The sequence below is a fragment of the Agelaius phoeniceus genome, chromosome 2 (assembly GCF_051311805.1).
Source record: "Agelaius phoeniceus isolate bAgePho1 chromosome 2, bAgePho1.hap1, whole genome shotgun sequence".
Lineage (NCBI taxonomy): Eukaryota > Metazoa > Chordata > Aves > Passeriformes > Icteridae > Agelaius > Agelaius phoeniceus.
In genome coordinates this window covers 46924293-46948269 of record NC_135266.1, presented here as the reverse complement: position 1 = coordinate 46948269, position 23977 = coordinate 46924293, and the positions used below count along the sequence as shown (strand labels likewise).

Genomic DNA, 23977 nt, shown 5'->3' with positions numbered 1-23977 from the left:
AGGGGAACTGGAGGCAAGGCAGTCCTAGGACAGTCCACAGAGAGAAGCAGGACAGTCAGAGGAAAGGAAAGGAAAAGGGTCAGGGCAAGGGTCAAGGACGAATTTACTTGGTGTCAGCAGTAGTGACAAGATTGCTGTGAACAAAGTCTTTGCAGAGGAAAGACTGAATATCTGGAGCCTGGTGAAGACTCACTGAGATGTGGGGCAGGGGGACTCGCTCTCCCCCTGCCTTAGAATAAAACTTCCAAGCATCTTTACTTTTATGTTATTAAAATTGCTCAGGCACCGTAAAAACAATCAAAATGCAACCAGAGGACCTGAACATTAACAAGATATTAAATAAATAAGTATGAATTGAATGAATGGAAGGAGACAATGACCTATTGTCAAAGCATGAAGGACAGATTGCCTGCTTCTTACAAAGGATCTGCTGAGAGGTGGGAACTGATGGAAGCCATCTGGGGACCTGGAATTTCAAAGGGGTTAAAACACAAAAAGTAAAAAGTAAGCCAGAAGAAATAGGACTGTTTATGGATGCTATGTATCTTCCAAAGAAGTATTTATCTAAGAAAGCCATTGTATTTTCAACTGTATGCTTTGGAGATTGGTGTCTTATATTTAAAATATGTGTATTTAGAGAGCATCTGCTATGCAAAAGTTAACATATAGGAGACAATTCAGAGTGGAAGAAAAAGGCATCATCCATTTTAGACTTGATGTCTGAAGGTTTTTATTCTGTGAGTGAAGCTACACAGAAAGACCCAGAAAATGAATCTATCATTACTCAGTGTCATAATCCCAAATTTCTATTTTTTTTCATCTTATTGAATAAAGTTTGGAAACATGTATCTAAGGATAAGAGGTCTGCCTTTAATAGTTTTAAGGAAATACCTATTCCTGGGTCAGGTTGATTGGGAGCTGAAATGTTTTACTCTGTTACTTAGAGAGTGTGGTAAAGTGAGAGACCATACAGCGTTGAAGTGCCAGTTAGTCTGGGTCTTTAAAATTCAGTATATGCATCCCAGTTTACAACCCATATACAGGTTGTATAAACAGAACTCACATAATCCTCTCTAAATTATCCAGAAGATCAGATAAGGGAAAGAGCATACAAGTATATTGTCCTTGACTGTTATCTTTTACCTCATGTTTCTGTCTGCAAATTCTAAAAGCCTAAAACAATGAGTTGACTACTTATACCTTTTCTCTGGGTGTAAAGTCCATATTTAACTACATACAAGCTAAATGAAGCCATTTTGAATAGAAATGGGTTTACTCATAATATGGAAAGTTTCTTGAAATAGGAAAAGGTAGTGGGATACTTCTTCGTTTTCCCAATTAGTAATCTCCCATCTCCTTGTTGCTATGGCTATGTAAGTAACACTGGGTAAGGGTATATTTGTGCTACTTTGCAACATGTGAAAAAGCTAGTTACTTCATCTAACACTGTAGAACTTGCAGAGCAGAACTCAGACCATCTGCAAAGGTTCTAGAGAAGAAAGAAATTATTATGGTAGATATCCTGATTTCAGTGTTTGTGCTATGTACTGTAAAACTGGCTTCATTATTTCTATGGAGGTATAAAGACATCCTACATTGTAGACATGATGTGATGTGTGGATACACACACACACACACACACATACATATATACCTATGCATGTAAACATTTGTGCACTACAAATCATGAAAGACCAGCAAATAAAAGAGTTATAGGATCATTATTTAATTTGAAATTATGTCTTTGTTCAGGCTCTGACTGTGGAATTTAACACAGCCTGGTAGTTAACATAGATGCTGCCATATGTTGCAGCTCCTGCAGAAACTATGCATTTCAGTGTATACAATGACTTTAAACCAGCTCAGATAAACAAGTTCTAACTAAGGGTAGAAGGGTTTAAAGTAATATCAGGATCTCCTCAGAATTTTCTATCTCAGTATATTTCACAGGCCAGTCTTCTCACATAGCTACTGGATTCCTAGCTAAACTGCAATTAGACCTAACGAGGTTTCCAAAACTAGATAATTTTCTCCTTCATTTTTGATTTTTCTAAGGGTAATGGCATGTGAGTGCGTTCCAAGTCTCCCTGTGGTATGTTCACCAGACGGAGCTTTGCTAAATGATGCAGTAGCGGATGATGATGACTAAAAAAAAAAAAAAAAGAAAAGAAACTTAGAGAAGTGGTTTGCCTCCTTCTATCTAGTGAGTAGGAGACTGGCTCATGATGAGAAAATAAAAAGTTCTCTATCTTCTGCAGTGTAAGAGCCAGCCCACATGTTTTTCTTTCTTGGCTCATACCCTCAAACACCGGGCTACCAACCCTCTTGCTGCAGCTGTTCTACTTTACGGGAAAAATAATTTTGAGATCCCTTGAACCATGAAAAGGCAGTAAGGGAGCATGAGTTGCAGCACTTGCCAGGGTGCACAGGCCTGGGAGGACTTGCTTGCTTTGTGTTTTCATGTGAGACTGAGCTTGATGTAATATACTTCACATATCAGATGTTTAGATTATGGAGCTGGTAGCAAAACCCATCAACATTCTTCTCCAGTATACATTGTCATCAGACCTTGAGGCAATTTTGTGTTGGAAATAGTGGCTGAATAGGTCACAAGGTTAATCTTAAAAGGTTAAAACCTTAGGTGTCAGAAAAGGAAATAGGAGTCAGAAAGATGGACAGATTTTGCATCCATCTTGTGTGTAGTCTGCCATAAAACCCGTGTAGTCATTGAAATCCTGATGATGCGGAAGAAAGAGGTGTATTTAGTGAGCAGGCCAGGCCAAGGTCCTGACCAGAATTTCCTATTTAAAATATATATATTGATCTGAGTTTCTGACCCAGTTTCTACTATGATTGCTTGGATTAAAGTCACTAAAGCACCTGTTCTAGCAGTTCTTAGAACAGGGCCAAGCCCTACAGCTACTGTACTTATTGGTGAGAGTATACAGAATAGATGTTTGGTAAAGGAGTCAATTCAGACAGACATTTATACTTTATCTTTCTTTCTCTCTTTAATTTTTCTTTTTTTCTCTCTCTTTAATTTTTCTTTTTCATTTCCTCTTTCTTTTCCTGCAGCCTATGGCCTTCTGGAGTGGCCTTTTGTTCAAATATAAGGGTTACTAAAGGGACAGAATTAATCTCCTTCCAAATTAATAGTGATTTGACCCTGTGTCTTCTCTGGGAAAGTTTATTCTGCCCACTGTGCTGTTGGTTAGAAGGAGAGTGATAGGGAGCTGAGCTGAGTCACCCACCTCCTTTTTATTCCTCTCATCTCAAAACTCACTCTCACACATACACACACAGACTCACACACGCACTTTAAAACTTTGACACAACAGAAGTGGGTTGTCTGTTTTCAGTGGAGAATTTCAAGTTGAGGAGCGCAGATGGAGAGAGATGGTTTTGCTGCAGCCCTGACCTCAGAACGTGAACTGAGATTTCACTGCAGCATTTCACTTGAAATGTGCTCCCAGCTGCATCTTCCTTGCTCTCAGTCCTGACATGAAGTCCTAGTTCTGCCTTTTCCAGAGCAATACGTAAGATGGTTGGTTGTCTGACTTGGGGACCGGGATTTCACTCCAGGCTTTGTCTTCCCAAGTTTGGCATTGCAGCATTTGGCACTGCAGCACTGAAGTACACAGAATTCTTTTTTTCACTCTGTGATAAAAGACATACATTTAGGCTGGGGAAAAACATTACAATGAAATTAACTGGAGCTGTGAGAAATATTTGTTCTTTTAGCCAGCTAAATGTACTAGTATAACATTGCAGCCTTTAATAAGAAGTGATAACATTTGCACCAGAGTCTAATCTCAGCAAATTTTTTTTTCTTAAGATTCCAGCATTATCATTTTAAGTACCTTGTTACAACAATTCTCAACATCCTGCAAGACATGACTTCCATGTAGCATGATCAATACACAATATAGTACTGCAGTTTTGCTATATGACCTCTTTGTGGTTTTGATTGCTTGCTTATTTCATTCTTTCCCTAAGAGTGTCCCATGTCTGACTGAGCACAAGCAAAAGGTTGAAACAGCTGGTTACTTTGCAACATATTCAAGTGACTTAGGTAGTTTAGTAACACTCATTCATACAATTTACATACAATTTAAAGTTAGTTAAAAATTACTTTCATCATTTTATAAAAGCTTTAGTGATGAGATATGAGACAAAAAATCAGTGTCATTTAGATATAGACAAGACATTAAAAAGTATCTTTCTCAACCAAAAAAAAAAATCCTGCAGGAAAGAAACTGTCCAAACTTTCAATCTATTGCTTACACAAGTAATCCTACTGAATAACATCAGCTTGAATAATAGATCCATAATGTGTTTTCAATAATTAATTATTTTCTTAGCCATTTTCCTAGCACAGTCTCAGAGCAACATAAAGATCATATAAATGGAAAAAAGCAGATAGGAGCTTATGCCTCTGCTCTCTCTAACTATAACTTATTTTCATTGTTTAATAATGAAACAGAAAATGCTTCTCAGAATGAAGAACTGAGGCAAAGACCTGCCTCCACCAATAGTTTGCTAGTTTGCTGACATGACTGTGCAACTCATTTCTCTTTCCCATGCTTCAGTTTATTAGTTAGAGGAAGTGGAAGATATTATAAGTAAGTGGGAGCCCAAAGGTCCTTTGAAATCTGTGATGAACAAACATGGTGACTGAATGACTATCATCTTTACTCAGGGATACAACCAAAAAAAGTCAAATCTTATGTAAGAGTAATAACCAGTTCTTTCTCTTTTTGTCAACCCATCTCAGAGGCTTTTCCAGGGGAGCACAATATAATTTTATTTGCTCAACAGATTGGAAAACACAAGCACTGACCTTGGGAAGGTCACATGTCAAGCCGTTGATAGCACTAGAAATAGACCCAAGTCTCAGAAGGCTCAGCCCTGCCTTCTACCCCAGTATTTCACAGACACAGAACTACTGATTTATAGGAAAAAAACCTAGTCAAAAAACAAAACAAAACCAAACTAAACAAAAGGCTTCCTCTATCCTTCTCCTTCTCTCTCAGACTTGATTTTATGCATCAAAGGTTTCATATGCCAGTCATTTTCTTTCTGGAGGCCTTATGTAGCTATGTGGTGTGACAGTAATACCAAACCTTGGTTTTCTTATTAGTTCACATCTTAATTCTATGTAATGCAATTATTTTAATTTGTGAAACAGACTTCAAAATTCAGACTTCAAAAAGTAAGGATTTCAGAGCTGAATGCTAAAGCATGTGAAACACAAATATCCTCTCATCTAAAAAACATCTCGAAAAAAAATTAAAAACACTGTTTAATCATAGAACTCTGGAGAAGTGGTTTTGTTTTCAGGAAACGTTAATTCCTTTATTCTGCTATTAAAAAAAAAAATCAACCAACCTAGGTAAAGATGCAAACCAAAGCAGTATTTTTAAGCATGGTTCAAAAACAGAAATCTGAAATAAACTATCAATTCATGTGAATTGGAATTTTATGATAGAAATTTTCTGAAAACTTTTCTGAAATTATCTATTAAGTCAGCATGCAGTGGTGTCTGCATATTAAAAGGAGAATTGCTGTGCATCAGCAGACAGGAGAAAGACTGAGTAGATGAAACATCATTAACAATAGAATAATACCTTCTTCCTATTTATGCAATGCCTAGAAACCATACCCTGGGACCAATCCCACGTGGCATTTTAGTTTTAATTAAATAACATTTTAGAGACATAAGGGAGAAGAGGCTGGTGACCCGATTAATCATTGTAGTGCCCGATTTTACATCGCAGCATCCCAAATGATTTCCAATGTATTACTCTGATGTAAAGCCAGAGTATTGCAGGGGTGTCTCAGGGTGTAGTTGGTTATTTTTTTCCTACATGGGCAAAGCTGATCTGAGATATCCCTTACTGCCTTCATAACCTCTAGGCACTAATTTTAACTTCTTGAGCCTTTTTATTTAACTGTGATCATTTTTATTGATTCAGTTCATATTGCAGGCCACAAAGAGTTCTGTCCTTCCTGGGTTGATGAGAGGGCCAAGTCAGCATTGCTGCTGAGGTGGCCAAGGAGTGATCCTAATGAGGATGACTACATACTGAGGTCTACAGAAAATCAAATTCAAGAGTCTTTCTTTCTTTTTCTTCCTTTCTTTCCTTTCTTTCTTTTATTTCCTTTCTTTCCTTTCTTTGCTTTCTTTCCTTTCTTTATGTGCCCATGGTATTTTTATGATCCTCACAACCTCCCCTAAAGAAAGATTGAATGTCATCTGTTTCCAGTACAGATTATCTTACTTCCAGGAGCAAAACTTTTTCATTTTGCCAGCCATGTTTCCTGCCTTTTCCATAACTACTGTTCATATTCTTCAGTTTATACCTTATACATTAATTTTATTGTACCCTGTTTGCATAGTTACATCAAGAAGTCTCCTTTTATCTCTTGTAATTACAGATTGCATTTAAATGTACAGTTTATATACCTGTGCCCAAGTGCTCAGACTTTGTTGCTGGTTATGCCATTAGTGACATCACAAAATGAAGTATCTCACAAATAGTTATGCTTACAGTCAGATTCCAGGCAAACTAATACAAAATATCTTCTCTTCAATCTTTTTCAATTTTATGGGTATAATAGGTCATTGCTTTGTCAGCAAGACTTAAACGATATAATTTAAATGACATAAATACTAACTCCATTAGCTACATAGATACTTAAAATTTTCAAATCTGTCATAACTTCTGCAGAAGTTACTTTAAAATAGCTTACTTCATGTTTGCCTGCAATACTTGCAGTAAGAATTGGGCCACTGTCTATTAAGTAGGCTTGTACTCTCTCCTTTGAATGGTAGTTCCTTGCTTACTTGGATATACAAGGACTTTTCTAGCATGTTCTCTGTTTGAGAGGTAGAGGAAAATCAGGATAATTTAATACATGATTGAAATAATGTTCAATTTTACTGTTTTACCTTCATTCACATGAATATTTATTTACATCCTAGAGTTTCAGTATTTATAACTGGGAAAAAAAATCCTAAGCTGTAGACTAGGTCTGGACTATTATATGGTCCATTAGGATGCATGTGACTGTGTTTGGCTCTCAAATAGACATTTTGTTTGGTGCACAGGGTGCAGCATTTGCACTGCAGAACCACATCAGTGAGGCTTGGTCAAGTCAGCTGACATCATACACCTGCTCTGCTGCACACACCAGTGGTTCATGCCACCAGACATCTGAGGAGCCTTCACAAAGGTATATTAATTCCAAGAGAAATTGAGAGGCCTAACCCTTCTGCAAAGGCAGCACAGACATCCCACAGTCCAAACATACCTCTCCAGCAACAGAGTCACTGCCCTTTTTTATTTTTATAGCATCTGGATGTGAGTAACATCACTAAAATGTAGCAATGCTGCCCTCTCTATGGATGTGGAACATCATGCCAAAGGACTCTTGTGTCACAATTGGGAAATACCTGCAGGAGGTCACACTGGGTCGGTGCTGAAAGACCCACTTTACTTCTCCCTGACACTCTTCTTCATTTTCCTTCCCTGTGACACTCATCATGAAAGTTCAAGTTATTGAGGACTGACTCAATAACTTGTGTACTTTCATTCCAACAATGCAAGGTCAAGTAAAGGTAAGGCAAAACCAAAGCAAAGTGAAAAAGAGATGAGAATATAAGGCTTTTTCTATGAAGACTCAGAGTAACAGCTCCTTATTTTGTGGTTCTCTGAAAATCAAAAGAGATGAAAGGGTAAAAAATATATTTATTTGTGCAAGTGGTTTATTTCTTTTTAGCTCTTATTGCCAGGATATAAAAAAAAATTCAAATTTTGATTAAATCTTTTTTTTCTTAATCACTATAGTTTCTACCCCTTTTTCAGAAGCAATGTGATTGCAAAATTGTTTTGTAGAGATTACATATTTAAATAACTTGAATAAAATATTTTTTCTGTTTTTAAACTTAGCTTTTAAAACTCAAACTGAAGTAAATCTAAGATGGAACATTTCAGCAGTCTAGTGATAACCTTAACCTTTAATATTCTGTCTGAAGTATGCACCAAGGCATCTTTACAGTCAATAGAGAAAAATTAATCATTCAGGTTGTACTAAAATATTTTCAGAACAAGTAGAATAAATTGTGTTGGGAAAGTATTTTTCATGACACTTTATTTCAAAGATCCTTAACTGTTTACATCAATTTACACTAAAACTATCTTCATTTTAGATGACTATATCTAGATGTGGCTAAGGTCATTCAAGAGATTAAATGACATAAAGAGGATGTTTATAAAAAATAATATTTTATTGAAAAAATATAGACGTGTTTTAACTTTTTTTTTAAAGTCTGGGTTTTTTTCAGTCCTTTGTGAACAAAAATAATGTTGAAATATTTTCACTCATTACAGTATTTCAAGAAGAGTCGAACAGCAAGTTATCATCTAGGTGTAGTTCAATATAAAAATAGGAAAATTTTTTTGAAGTGGAATAAACAAGTCATTACATTGTATCTTCAAAATTTCCTTTGAAAGGATAAATATACAAAAAGACTGTTACATTGTTATTTCTCACCTTTCAGTATTGCAGAGGGCTGTTCACTTATTTTCTCTTTTACAGCTCTACCAACATATAAGAGAGAAATGAAGGGTGAAACGAAAGAGTGCTATGTTGATGACTGTCATAAAAGTATGATTTTATTGACTATATTATGTGTATCAGTAGCTTTATTGTTCTGAATCTTGACTCATTAAAATTATGCTTGGAAAGCAATTTTCCTAATTATTACAAAACTCATTTAATATATGATTTTGTGTGAATTTTTAGGAGCATTTTCTTCCATACACTATTTATTACAAACATTTAAAATATTATCTATTTTATAAGTTAGCATAATCTTGTTGACACCAAAGAAATCAATCTTTTTTAAGATCTCAGTCTTATCGCAAAGTAGTATTTAAATTCAGACACTCTAAAGAGTCAAGAATATTTAAAAGAGTAATGATTAAAAGTAAAAAAAGAAATTACATCTTAATGACATTGCTGTTGCTAGGAGATTCCAGCTACTGCTTAAGAGATGAATGTGTCCTTTTTCTTAATTAAAAAATGATTAATAAATAGATAAACCACTAAAATGCCAACCTTTTAGAAAATTTGCGTGGAGACATCCAATGTGTAATCTGCTTAAGCAGCAGCAGCCACAAAAAAAATCACACAAAAGGACAGGGGACAAAAAATAGGCCAGTCTTTCAATTGTTCTTTTAAGCTGTCAAGCTACACCTCCGTGCTACTGCAAAAAAAGCACCTTAATTAATATTGGTCACTGTGAAGAAAAGGATATAGAGTTAGATGGACAATTTATCCAGTATAGTACAATGTTTATTATGGTCTCTCTGTCCAGTCTGCATGTAATACAAAACTATAATTTAGCTATTACCACCTAGCTCAGTAGATATAATGGGATTTTGTTATGGCTTAGAAGCTCTCAAGGTTTTACAAAGAAGCTAAAAGGCAAAACATCACTCAGGAAGGCCTCCTGAGTGGAAATGAGAAACTGACAAGTTTCACATTTTTCTTCAGCAGACTAGGAATTCTTGATCTTTTTTTCATAGTGTATTTTTATCTTTCAAATATCCAGTCCAACATATTGATAAAAAATAATAGACTAACAGTTTTGGTTTGATAAAGGTGTAGGAAACTTGAAAATTAGGATTTATTACAAAACCATGTAAGATCATAGACTCACAGAAGGGGTTCAGTAGGAAGGGACCCTAAAGATCACCCAGTGCCAACATCCTTGCCATGAAGAGGGACATCTTCCATTAGACTGGGGTGCTCAAGGACCCCATCCAACCTGTCCTTGAACACTTCCAGACATTCACAGCTTCTCTGGGCAACCTGTTTCAATGCTTGAACACCCTCCCAGTAAAGAACTTCTTACTAATTTCCAATCTGAGTCTACTTTCCCACTGAAAGTCATTAGCCCTTGTAATATCTTATCACTACATGTCCTTGTAAAAAGTGCCTCTACAGCTTTCTTGTCAGCCCTCTCTATGTACTGAAAGGCCACAGTAAGTCACCCCAGAGCCTTCTGTTCTCCAGACTGAATCACTTCAACTTATTCAAGTTGAATATGTTGAAGTTATTCAACTTCAACTTGTTGGGGACCCCAGAGCTGATGCAGCACTGCAGATGGGCTCTCACCAGAGCAGAGCAGAGGGGCAGAATCCCCTCCCTGTCCCTGCTGCCCACGCTGCTTTGGATGCAGCCCCAGACATGTTTGGTTTCTGGGCTGTGAGTGCCCATGGCTGGGTCATGCTCAGCCTCTCACCCACCAGCACCCCCAAGCCCCTCTCTGCAGGGCTGCTCTGCATCTGTTCATCCCCAGCCTGTGTTGATACCAGAGGTTGCACCGACCCAGGTGCAGCACTTGGCACATTGCCTCATGAGATTCCCAGGGGCCCACTACTGAAGCTGGTCCACATCATCATAGCTATAGTTAACCCCAACACTAATGTGAATTTTCTAGAAAATAGACCATTAAAATGAACATTTTTCTTGTCACGTGCCCCTACTCCAAAGATTTGATATTTACATATGTTAGAATGAAACCAAAGAACAAACACCCAAGTTTACCTGGAAGTCAGAGACAACTTGAAAAGGAGCTAAGGATCTATATAATTTACTCATACATGCTCAAAGACCTAGTCATTAAATCAGAAGAAGATATGTGATGTTTATTTCATTGACTTTTAAAAAGTGATTTTGATCTTTGCATGTAGTTCAGGGCAATAATATTTATTTTCTTTGCAAAGCACTTAGGTAGCCTTAGGAAATCTCTGAACAAGTTCTCTTGATAAAAAAAAAAAAAAAACAAAACAGTATATAGATGTGCTACTGATAAAAGTTTAAACCTGGTAATTTTATCTATCCATTGTAAACATTATTAACATACAGAAGCACAGATTTTATATTCCAAACATTCTTTTACAAATGTAGATTCTGTAAGTGATAAAAACAACCCCCAAACAACACTGTAGTTTCTTACAACTCTTTCCAAGTCTTTAAACATCCTTGGCTGGATTTGTGGTGCTTGGTTCTGGGTTTGGTCTGAAGTTTTCTTTTGGGTCTGGTAAGGTTGCTTTTGTAACATAATTAATATGAAAGCTGATCCCAAAAGACATAAAGTATTCACAATTCCCAGAGAATTCTTGGGAAAACAGAGATGTTCAGTACTTTGCAGAATCAAAGTAATACAGAGATAGATGAAGTCTTGGGGGCATGGGATTTTTTTTTTATTTTTTTAATATCTGAACAATGTGAAGAAAGGCCTGTAGGACATTTTTGGCTTGGTGATGCCATCTTCAGTTCAGGAAGGAGTTTGAAAACTAAAGTCAGAATAATTGCTAAAACAGCACTTTTCTGACAGAAATGCACAATAGTATTTGACCTTTATGCATTTTTTTTTTCATAAATTTCTAAAATCTGCCTATTAAATATTTTTTACTGCATTTAAGAAACCTCTTCTTAAGCATTTGGCATAACTGATTGCTAAAACAATATTGATAGAATAAAAAATGAGCCTAAATGAATATGAGAAATAAACTAATGAGCAAATCACAGGGTTCAGACTATGACTGGATGGGAGCTTTATTTGTTGCTTTTCCTCTTCCAGTGACCTTCTGTCTGTTAAGGAGAGAAAGTGAGTAGGTGTGTGAAAGAGAGAGAAAACCAGAGAGCAGAGAAGACAGAGGAGGAAGGAGGAAAGGAAAACAAAAAAACCCAGCAATATTAAAAAAAATATGGTTTGGGACAGTAATATTAATCTAATAAGATCTTAAATACATGAAGCATTGTGTTGCTCACCCACATGTAAAGAAACTGATATATTGCTTAAGCAGTGTCTTTAGGTCAAGAATTAGATTGATTAGGGGGATAATACTAGAAAGTATTAGGGGTAAAGAACTAGATGCTTTTTATATTTTTTTTCTTGCACAGATATAAATTCACTAGTTTTACTGTCTGAGAAAATTAATGTAATTCTTTTTTAAAGACTAAAATGTATAAAAGGAAAGTATTTTTAAATGACTTATTAGTAACAATATTGCCTGGGAATAATGCAGATGTTAGTAACAACAAAACATACTTGCTAGAAGGATAGGAATTCTGTCTATTTATCTGCATAGAAGTGTGTGTTCCTCTCAGTTTGATAACAGATGTGAAGTAACTTTGATGTCTCTGGTTAAAAAACATATGCAAATAAGAAAGCTAAACAACATTATCCCATCAGATGTAATCAAAATAATTTGGCAGTTATCAATAAACAAGTTAATTACGGTTTATCACTTGCAAGAAACAGGCAGAATGCTACATCTCAATGGCATCAAGCTAGAAATTAAAAATACTTGGAGTTTTGTTTAACATTTTTGCAGCCCAGTGATATCTTGTAGACTTGATCCCTACTCTGAGGACAACTTTGGTGCTGAGATCCCATTCCCTTTACTGGCAGTGAACATCCCAGGACACAGTCAGAGACACAAACTAGTCCAGATCAGGAAGACAGCTAATCACTTTAAGACTCAGGGGATGGATGTGCCATGAAAGTCATGGCCCAACCTGAAGAACCTAGAAAGAGGAACTCGCTGGGCTAGAGCAGAAGAGTGGAACAATGAATTCAGGCCGGAAAGAACTGGTGCTAAAACAAAGATTTGTACCAGCAGACCAGTTTAATGTCTCTGTTTAGAAAGGGACCTTGCTTTAAGCTGCAGTGAAAGCCATCCTAAGAAATCAGAGGTGCTTTGGCATCTTTTATGTACCCTGTAGAAGAAGAAGGTGGTTGTAGTTTTGAGCTCTGAAAAATTAAAAATCCCATTGCAAAAGTATTAACTCATTTTGATTCACCAAGTACAGGATATACTCTAAAAATTTTTAACAGCCATTCAAGTGGGACAATTAAAAAGAAAGAAACCAACAAAAAGATATTTGTCCAGGAAAGCTGGTTTTATCCAAGAGGGCTGTGGTTTTGTTTTGTTTTTTTTTTTCCTAGTGGTTTAAATCTGCAGTCTGCATTATTTCCAGTACAATATTCTCTACATCCTGTTGGATTTAAGACACAGATAAAGGTGGATTAGTGAATAAAGGAAGGATCTTAGTACAGCAGAATAAAAGAAACTCTGCTATTTGAGGAACAAAGTAACCAAATATATTTGTTAGTAGGCCATATAGCAACTCACCAGATTCTCTTTTGTATGTGTATATAAATAGCTAAATGCATCTATGTATTTGTATATACACATCTATATATTTATATTTATGTATATGTTGATGTACACATATGTATATTCAAGCATTTGATGTATGTAAATTCATAATAATGAAAAATACAATACAAGTACATGTAGGTTAATAAAATAAAATAGCATAAATAATAATTACTAATCTCTACTTTAGATTAAACCCTAATTGTCCAAAACAATATATTTTCTGTAAAAAGATGTATCAACTCTATCACCATCAAATTTTAGTGGAGGCAGATCTCTATTGCTTTACTAGGGACAAATTTGCGAGGTTACTCCCTGGCATATGAGTAGGGACTAAGGGCTGTCTCACTTTATCTGACAGCTTGCTTCACTTGCAAAGTATAGAAGACAGTACAAACCTTCAAATGCATAACTGTCTAAAGACAGAGCTAAAACAGACCAAAGCAAACATTTTTCAATGATTCCATAAAAATCTCCTACTACTGCTAAGTCCCAGGAGCAGCAGAAACATTTAAATTGTGGTAATGAACAGAGATAGGGCATATGGTGGTCATGCTTGATGACCTTCTAACCTCTGTAACACATATGCACTGGGTGCTTACACACTGGATGTTTCAGATCTTTATCTACAAAATAATCTCTGTTTGGATATGAGGCACCTCAAGTAAAATAGCACATTTCTGACACCAAGTCACACCAAACCTAACACCAGCCTGGGCTGGTTCAGGTTCACGATGTCACTTCTACAGTCAAATCAGTTCATACATAGAACCACATTCTCCCACACTCTGCCTCTAGGGTGTAAAGGAAACTACATAGAGGAAAGCATTTCTTTTGTTTCAGATCCTCTTATTTCAAGCACAAACCCCACCAGATTCTTTCTGTGTGTGCTTCTGAGTCATGAAAAGGGGGACTGCCCCTATTTGTCTGTGTTTTGTTAGCATTCAACTGCTATCTCTGTGTCTTGTTAACATTCCAGTGCAAATAAAGCTATTTCAAGTCAATGGACTTGATTCAACAATGGAGTGCTCTAGTTTTAGGTGACTCCAAGGAATGTAGCTGAATTGATTTCAGTGTACTGCAGTGGTTAGCCAAGATCAATATTGGTAACAGTAGTAGTAAGAAGCCAATATCCACAAAATATTATCTTCACTAGCTGGGGCTGAACAGGGATTCATCTACTCCCAACTTTTACCAACTAACTGCACAAAGAATATTGATGTTATTTGCAGGACTGTGGCAAACTGTTGCTCAGTAAAACTGTACAATTAAAAAAGTTTACCAGCTGATCTTTATCTGAAACATTGAATCATAATTTGTCATACCATACAAATTGACCACATTACTGTAATTCAGGGTAATGTTGCACTTCTCAATTTGCAGAATAACCAGAGCTTGTTTTCTTTTTAATTTCATGATTCTTGAGAATTAAATGAAATTTTCAATTCTTTTTAATTAACTGTCCACTCTACATAATAGTCTCTTTGAGAAATAATTAAGAAAAAAAAATGACCTTCTGAAAGGTCCTATCCTCCTAATCTAGCAAGGATTTAGCAAAGTGTTTAACTGAAAAAAAGAATATATATAGTAGGACTGCTGATGAAAATTTAGGCCTACTACAGTGATGCAGATATTCATAATTCTTGTCTTTAACTGCCATCTTCTCTAATTGCCACTGAGGATCTTTAAGTGTATTTGTTTTGGATTCTTTGCCCTTCTATTTCCTGGATTATAGGAATTTTGATTGCTTTTGCTAGGCTGATTCTTTCAGTTCCTTCTGGGCTACCAATTAGCAGGACAATATTACATGAGGAATTTTTGCAGCAGTAATCCAGAACACTTAAAAAAAGGAAACATGCTATATAAAACATATAAAACACGGTTCCTAATTTAAAAAAGGGTCAAAAGTTCCAAGGAAAGCTTTGTACTGCCAGGAGACTCACTCTGTGGCTGCATAGCTCCACTGCAGGAAAGAAGAACCAAAGCATTGTCGCTTGGCCTTAGGTTTTGCACTCATAAATTGCCCTGATTGCAGGCATTGGTGGAGCTGCAGAGATACAGCAAAGCAAGGTCTCATTGCCACCGTTCCTGAAAACTTGCTTGTCAGAAAATGAGCTGTGAAACCACAGCTACATCAATGCTTGACTCTCCAAAGCACGCAGGACCTCCGTGTCACTTCAGCAGCTGTTCAGGAGATTTGCTGTGTGATCTCGTTCTCCTCAATTTAATATGAATCAAAGGCATTCCGTACCTGGCAGGATTATCCTCCTTGTTTTTTTGCACTGATGAGGGAGGTAAGATGTTATAAGAAGAAAGAAAGACAAGGAATAGGGAAGTCATTACTGTTAAAAGGTAAGGCAATGAAGGCCTATGATGCAGGTATTAGCCATTTTCAGTAGTTTTATTGTTTTGCTTATTGAGTACTTATTGAGTACACTCACAAGAGAGCAGCAGCGATAGAAGTCTGATATCATTGCTTCCAGAAGTCCCCTGGAAACAATGTGCCAGAGCCAGAAGTTCAGTGTCTCATGACTAGTTCTACTCGGGAAATAAAATTCCTAAGAATTTTCCATCAGAAAACATCAGCTTAGCAACAGAAACAATTAACTATTTTGATTCATGCAGTATTTAATTTAGATGAAATAAAAAAGTGTTTGAGGATCAAATTTCTAAACTTTAAAATCCTAGTGTGAGACTTCTCAATTAAAAGTTCAAATTTTCATTCCAAAATTATTTTGCTTTGAGTTGTAGATACACGTACAAAAATTAAACAACTACAAAAGATTACAAATAAAGAAAAGCGCTCTGTCTTCTTTGGGAAAAGAAATATTCAAAATTTATGATTTTTACCCTGAATTGAATTTTTTTAATTAAATATATACTTTGTTTTCACGAGATAGGGAGCCAGTTTTGGTATTGATCTGGTTCAATGCTTTTGCTGGTTTCAAGAATAACCCGTTTTCTCTTGGTGTTCATCCTCATCTACCAACACGATAAAGCTGCTCTGCCCTCCTATTAAAGTTTTTGCAAACCTTTTGGTGCTAGTTGTTGTCCTTTTTCAGGGATAAGTACTGATTTATTCTTCAGGTAATCCCTGATTTCAGTGAACCCCATGTTTTCTCAGGCACTTGAAGCACATAATGGATTTCCAGGTCCATAGATTTGCTGCACTTCCTGTACACAATGCCATAAATTACATCAGTGCTTACTATAGTGCCTTTGAAAGGATTAAAGACCCTAAATAGCCCAGTGTAGCCATTATGTTTTAACCCTTCTGCTGATATAACATTCCTGAGACAGGATCCAAAAAAGACATGTGTCAGTATGCTGCCTGACTGATATCTGAGGAACAAACTCTCTAGACTATTTTGTCCAGCAGTAGCCATAAAAAATGGTCTTAAACAGAAGATTCACATGGATGGAAGATCAGGCCCTAAACCCACACCATACACACAACGTCATTGGAATTTTTCCACTAAAGATAGAGATTACAGATTACAGTTAGTCTGAAATCTTTGCTTGTGGAGAGTTTTCCTGTTTGCAAAAGATTAGAGAACTTACAAGATTCTCTGAGAGCCCACAAAACCACATCACTATTCATGGGAGACCCAAAATAACAGAGGGATTGACCCTCTTTTCCATCATGAAATTAAACCCCACATCCAGAAGATACCCACAGATACAGGCACATGAGCATGTAGAAATTAAAATTTCCTGGAACTCTACACCAAGCATCCCCTAGTCAATTCCCATAAAAAGCTTTATTTGAAAAAGTTTTGGATCACAACCTTTTTGTAGTCTCTTTTTAGAGGTTAGTGATTGATCTTTGCTTAGAAAGAAAACTGTGTGATGTCAGAGCTATGGAAGCATACCCATATCTATGAAAGTAAAAATGTAGGCATATTTTTTCCTAATTGTGACTGTTATAACTCTCTGACAAGCTTCCTAACATTATTAGCTTTTCTTACAAGTGTATATCCTATGATACTGACTGTATTGTAAGACTGAAAAAAGGACAATATTATCCCCTGCTGTCACTTCAGTAGAACCTTTTGTAAATCACTAGTTTTAATTACAACAGCTGGGGTTGTAAGGTGTAAAATTATTTTTGTTTTGACTTCTGTTTTCTTCTTACTCATGTAATCTGTAAAGACTTTTAACACATTTTTGACTCCTGTGAAATACTAGCTAATAATAGGGACTGGTTCTTGCCATGTGCAGCCTTTCATAATATTTATCCAGAACCAAATATACAACTACACATTTTCCATTCCTTTCTTGACCTGCTGAACCAGAGATTAAGGATTCAGTACACCTAAAGTCTGTCATGTTTCCTCCATTGACTATAGTAAGATCAGAGAAATGGAGTAAATAACAGATAGGGTCCTATGTTGCTAGGTAACAAAACATCTGTGCATATATCAGTTTCCTGTAGGAATAAGATCTAGCAATCTTCTCCCTTATGACCTTCTAAAAATATTCACCCAGAATAATTTGGACTCCTTGTATGTGATTTTCAGACAGGATATTTGTATTGTTAAATGCAAAGGTGTTCTATATAGTACTCAACTCTGAGAGTTTAGTTACACTTTTTTTTTGTATATTATTTAAATGCTAGTGTGTGGATACCTTTGCTTTATTTTATATACATAGCAAAATAAATTTTTAAAAGTTAAGAAAATGCAAGGAATTGATTTAACACAAAATTAGTTTTGAAGCTAAAATCCTTGTGTTTTAGTGCAAATGATAATAAAAAGATCTGTAGAACAACACCACCAATGCAAATATAGGAGGGCTGGGGGACAGACAGACATTTCTTCTTATTAGCAAGGTACCGAAGTGTAAAGTATGGAATTGGATTAAAATGAAGCTGGGGATTTTTTATTAAAAAATAGAGTCAGAAGGACTCTTTTTGGCTGAAAACAAGCAGAGATTAATCATCTGAGTTGGAGGAATATTTACTTGCCTGACAATGCTAATGAAAACCTAAATATAAATATCATAATAGCTGGTGACTGTGAAGTAAAGAAGTATGCAAATTATTTTGATAAAATGACTTACCTATCTAGAGCACCCATGTGTTTTCATTTTCCTGGGATGACAACTATTCTGTCAGGTAGATCTCAGGAAGAGCACATGACGCTGTCATTAGCAAGGTTAGTTACCATCATGGGCCACAGAACAGTAATGGCTATGCTCTAGTTTCTAGCTCCATTTTCTCCAGCTGAGCATGCTCAACTTAATCTTGTCAAGAAGGACATAGAGAGAAAGTAAAATCCCAACATGAATGAACATGACCTCCCAACAGAGGTCCTTGACCTCTGCCATCTACCACTGTGTATCATCCACAAATCCCAGCTGGAGGCAGTTCCACAAGTCTTGAAAAAAATGTTTGCATTCTGGAAAAAGAAAAAGGATAGCTCTGCATGTTAATGGCTGTAAATATATTTCTTGCACCAATCTGTGAAGATTTATGTACCAGCATGATCCCAGCTTGGCCTGCCTGCAGTCCCTTCAGAATGATTAATTAATAGTAGGAGATGGATGGATGGATGGATGGATGGATGGATGGATGGATGGATGGATGGATGGATGGATGGAAGTGGCGGAAGGAAGTGGCGGAAGGAAGTGGCGGAAGGAAGGAAGGAAGTGGCGGAAGTGGCGGAAGTGGCGGAAGTGGCGGAAGGAAGGAAGGAAGGAAGGAAGGAAGGAAGGAAGGAAGGAAGGAATTTTCTTTCTTTTTAATATTTCAGAAGCCTTTTTATGGCTTCTTATACTTTCCACTCCCTCATTTAATTTGGATAGCAATAATCAAATTCTTTTTCCCCTCAGGTTCCACAATGCCTGATCTTATTTTACCTTATCCTTTTCTTTCAGTCTTCCTCAAAGCCACAAACTTAGCTTGAAGTCCTGACCACTGACCTCAATAGGGAAAAAAAAACCAACAGAAAGGACTGGAGGGTGAAATGAGATTTTTTTACTTCTCACAAACAGAAACTGTGATTTCATTAGCAGAATTTCTCTTTCTTTCCATTTCTCTTTTTTTTCCCTCTATTTCCTCACACTATGCTCCTTGTTCTGAAGACTAAAACTGCAAAAATTCAAAAAGCAAATAAGCCCTCTACAACAAAGTTTCTGTCCTTTCTTAACACACTTTGATCCCTTTAGTACCCTCACCTCTCTGAAACCCTTCACTGAAGAACACAGAGCAGAACCATGTCAAAAAAACCTCTGCTAAGTCTTTGTCTGCTTTTCCACAGAAAAGTTCTAACACACAGGGTATCCTGAAGTCCATCTATCCATTTGCTCTTCATTTAATGACACCAAGTACAACTATCAGTGGTAATAGTCTAAACAGGAGGATGAATGATACTCCCTGAGAGAACTCTACTCTTGTGTGGGGACTATACAACTATACTCATGAAATCTCTTCATTTTTTTATGCCTTTAAAAATATAACTTTTTTTTAATATTAAAAATTAGTTGGATTTAATAAGTTTTCTTTCTTTTATTTTTTAAAACCCTACAGCTAGAAATTTCAGGAAAATTATTATGTGATTATAAAAATAATTAAAAAAAAAAATTAGTATTATGGCAAGCAGCTAATCTGCAGCAGTTTACCTATCACTTATTTTGAAAGACAGCAGACTGGTACATATGAGTTAAGACTTTATCTTTTTTATATCAGGTTACTTTTTTACTTATATAGGTATAATATTAATACTTATATAGGTATAGTTACTTATACAAGTATAATATAAAAGATTATATAGGTATAATCTTAATTTTTCAAATAATAATGATTTCCTTCTTTAAGGAAGGAAAGTTGTGCAGTGCTTCAAAAATAACTTTGAAAGAGTGCAAAGCATATCAAGATTTACACCTTCACAGCTGTACACATTTTAGAAATCTATTACAGTTATTCTTCTTCACCCTTTACAAATAATAGCCTCAGGAGAGTTATATGATAATAATGTTTACAATGTTAGATTAACAACAACAACAAAGAGTTTCAAAAAGAGGAAAAATAAGTAACCTTGCAATAGAAATTCAAGTAATCCTCTATACAGTGACATTTTAAGAATGAATAACTGTATATCATTTTAAATTGCTGACTATTTTGCATTTGTGAAATCAAAGCTTACAATTTTTCTTTTCTTTAAAGAAAAAACTTTTAAAAATCTGAATTGTTCTCTTTTCCTCCTAAACAGAACACACTTAATAAAAATCAAAACATTTACATTGCACAGAGCTACTGACAGATTTGAAACATAAAGTGAAATTCATATTCTAAGTTAGTTTGAGGCTGAGCATTTTAAAGAATTCCAAATATAAGCCTAAAAAATATGTTTAACAATAATTGTTTTAAACATAAAGTGCAATTCATAGTTTAGTTTAGTTTGAGGCTGAATGTTGGAAATAATTGCAAATATAAGCCCAACAAATAGGCTTAACAATAATTGCATCTATTTTCTCTAAAAATTGCATGTTTTCTCTAAAAATGTTCTTTGTTTATTGCTTAGCATGAAACATAACATTATTTTTCCTTTTAACAAAAGCATATAATGTAAACCATTTTTTTTCAGCATATATATCACAGATTTTGAAAGAATCAGTCAAAAAGGAAGTAAAATTTAGCACATCTGAGCAAAATTAATAGAGACTTTAAAAGTCTGGGTATATAGCTCTCTTTTCTTTCCATTCCAGGAGGAGAAAAAAAAATTAGCTATTCATTAAAATTTGCATAATATTAAATATTTGTCAACTATTAAATATTTGGCAGCTGACTTCCATTTTGGATAGTTGTTTCTACCTAAAATAAAAATGTATGATTTGAGTTTACTGGAATGATCACTAAAAAGGAGAGAAGATGAGTAAATTTCTGTTTACTTATTAACTCACTTATTTAGGTCTTGAGATTTACTGTCAGGACACTTCCTCATTTTATATTTTCCAGGCAATCAGAATAATTTTTCAAAGAATTACTTTAACTGTTACTCTAAATCAAGAAATTATAATGCAGTTTTTTAGGAGACAGCCAAACATAGTTCAAGTATTTTTTAATAGTGTATATCAAGACACAAGAAAGAAAAAAATCAGGTTGCTTCCAACATTTCCACTGTCCTTTGAGATTAATACTGAATCTCATTTCAGCTGTATACACATTATCATTTGGGATGTAAAGATTAAAAAAATAGTTAAGTTCTATCATTAGTATTAGATAAACAAAGACAGTGATTGAAAAACAAAAGGAAAAAGGCCCCTTCCTAGCTTGTATTGCTAAATCGAAAAGCATACATTCCTCTCATTTGCAATTTCAGAATTAGTTTGCATAGAACAGCAATGGGCTTATTAAGAGCATGTATGTTGAATGTTTTGCTGCCCTCACCAGGACACCATATAATTTTGCATTTTATTTGGCAAACTTCTAATTGAATGGATTGATGGTCATATTCTTTTCAATAAATCAGTTATAATGAAGCAGTGATTAAAGCCACATATGTACAAATGCTGTTGTTTTAAAATAAATTAGGAGAGGTGCAGTTCAAAGACCTACAAAACTCATGGAGAAGTAGACTTTCTAAGGCAGATACTCTAAAATCTATTGATTGAGAATTAGAAAAAAGTGATCATTCATTCATTGATTATAACAATAAATAGAATAACAACATTTCCTTGTGCAAGAACATTTTTTTCCAGAAGAAATAAGATTCAAAGCTCTGTTATATCCTCAATGTTTACATCTCTGATCTTTCTCTAAACAGAAGAAAAAAAAGAACAGCTTGTTACAAAAAAAAAAGATTCCGGTGGGGGCAGAAGAATGTCTCTAATCAAAGCAGAAGAAAAAGTTCATTACCATTAAGTATGCTAAAAAAAACTACTACTATAACTACTATATATACTTACTATAACAGTACCTATGGCAATTAATTATATAGATATTGGTATATAAAATACTCTTTGTGGTTTATTTTTACCTGTGACTTTTTCTTCAAATTCACATATTTTACAAGTTTCAGGGATTGGGAATCGATTGCTTCTATTTTAAGAGGACTATAGAATCTGTTTAGTATCCTTTGGGCAGTGAATTACCTCATATTTAACATAGTAGAAAATTTATTGCTAAGGCAATAAGAAATTACTATTAGTAATAGACTTATTAAAAAACCCCACTAACATACAGAGTCTTTCTATAAATATCTTACGTAATTTATAAAGGTTTAAAGGCAATAATCTTAAAAAGTCACTGTTTCAGGAATAATTTCCTTAACCTCATTTAGAAATAGACAAAAGATAAAAAGCAAATACATTTCTCTAGGCAGATCATGGTCATAAATGGATAACATGAAGTTCAAAAGAGAACAATAAACATTCTCTCTCCTTGCTCTTTTATTTTTTACTTCCACTGAAACAAAACTCTTCCATGAGAATTGAAACATTATCTAACAAATTCTTTTGTCGAAGGAACAGGGAAAAAGCCTTCAAGGTGCACCAGGGATCATATTTGCCCCATGATAAACATAACTTAAAATAAATATTCAAATATCAGATGGTTCAGTCTCCAAAATTTTTCATCATATTTAGTCCCTATGGTATTACTAAAGCTAGAAGAAAATGACTTCATAATAATTTTTGCTGTAACCATATAGCATGGAAAAAAAGAAAAAGGAAAAAAAGTGAAGACTAAATCCTTAGATATCTCTAAACTGCTAGCTATTTAAAGATCTATTTTCTATCCATGTATTTATATCCAAATATATTTCCAAGATGCTTCTAGAGATGAAATTATAACTTTGGTATTGCTCTTTCAAGACTTTATGCTACACTAATATTCCACCACCTAAGAAATCTATTACAAATCCAAGGAAAGAAAAAGAGTCAATTTCTTCAAAAGTGCTGCAAGGAGGCTCCAGAATGGAGCACCCCAGATTTTGTTAGTTTCCATGTCTTGTTCTGACTTTTCTTAGAAAGTCACAAGGTCTGTATACAGTAAGTTTGGACATGCTGCCTGAACAGAATAAGGGCAGTAAAAGTTATCACACAAGAGCTCTAAACCAATATAAATTGTTCCTTTGCTTTCATCTTTCTAACAAGTGTAGAAGGGAATCTAAAAGAAAGAAGAACAGACAACGTGTGAAGAACACAGCTTAATCCCTGAAAAGAGAGGTTAGAAGTCTTTCCTTTTCTTCACCATATTAATTTGTGCTAGGACTGGGCCAAAAATATGAAGCATGAATTTTTGGTTTTCTTTTTTCTCTCTCCTGGTCTGTGTTTTGCTCTCTGTGGGGAAGGACAAAAAAATATTTTTTAGTTGTTCTTTCAAGCTGAGCTGTGGATTCCACAGCTGGACATGGAAAAATATACTAGAATAACCAGAATTTATTTTTCCCTTTTCTTTGCCTCTTCCTGCCTTGAAGTTTAGCTTGTCAGCAATGCTGCAATAAGGGAGAACTCACATTACAGCATGGGTACTAATGGATACCTGTTTGTTACCACTTACCTGGACTTTTCTCTTATTAATCACTTAGACATGGAAAAAAATATGCATTATCCTTTTTAGTTACAGTTGATAAACATCCTTGAAATGTTTCTTTTGGTACATGAATAAACTACTGAGATTTCATGATCCTTTGAAGTAACATGAAAGATTTCTGAGCACATAACAGCATAACAAGTGCATTTAACTGTAAGAGTAAAAGATAAATACGCATCCCAGGACAATGTTCCCCCATATA

The 23977-nt window shown here is 35.2% G+C and overlaps 1 long non-coding RNA gene across 1 annotated transcript in view; it reads left to right on the top strand.

The window, feature by feature from the left end:
- The window catches only part of LOC143693337 (uncharacterized), a 120056-nt gene that overhangs the window by 734 nt on the left and 95345 nt on the right, over positions 1–23977 (top strand). The gene's annotated exons all lie outside the window — the stretch shown is intronic.